The following is a 710-nucleotide window of genomic DNA, read 5'->3' as shown; positions in this document are numbered from 1 at the left end:
CCCGAGGTAGCAGCCGGCCTCGGGGTCGGGGAGCCAGGTCCAGCAGGGGTGCCCGCCACCCCAGGGACCCGGGGGTCCTTCGGAAGACACTGCGCTTCTTTTCAATTTGTAGGTGGAGACAGTCGCAGTGATGAAGGCGCCGGGCTGCCCACCGAAAAGTCGGTGCTTGGAAACCCACTGCCCCCGACCCCACCCCGAGCCCCGCGGTGGAAAGGTGCGGTGGTGGGCTTTTGTTGGTCGGTGAAAGTTGACAGCCTGGGCAAGTCCATGGACTCTAACTAGTAACTAAGGTCACTGTCAGTCGGAATGAACTTCACTGCAGTGGTTTCTTCACGGTGAAATTGAAAAACCCTAAAGGAGAAGGTGGAGGAAGCCGGAATCGTGTGAACCTCACAGGACAACTGGTTCTTGGGGTTCTGGGAGCAGCTACTTGGTGCTGATTAATTCCTTAGCCTGAAAATCCCTTCTCTTCTCCACGGTTCATCCTTAAAGGTCCACCTACTTGCTACCTCCACATAACTTCTCGTTATTCCCTCATTCACAACTGAGACATAACCAGTCCTGACTTAGTCCCTTCTGGGACCTCAAGGAAAAGGAGCTTCTGACCCGAGGTGGGGGTAATGCTGATACAATCACGAACCTTTCTATAGGCTTAATGACCTTGAGCCCTGCACGAGTTAACAGGTGTGTGTTTGCCTCTAGCACATACT

Source organism: Echinops telfairi, unplaced genomic scaffold (genome assembly GCF_000313985.2).
Source record: "Echinops telfairi isolate 266 unplaced genomic scaffold, ASM31398v2 ScPeMD7_23;HRSCAF=83, whole genome shotgun sequence".
Lineage (NCBI taxonomy): Eukaryota > Metazoa > Chordata > Mammalia > Afrosoricida > Tenrecidae > Echinops > Echinops telfairi.
The sequence above is the reverse complement of the archived record's forward strand: the minus strand, read 5'-3'. Positions refer to the sequence as shown.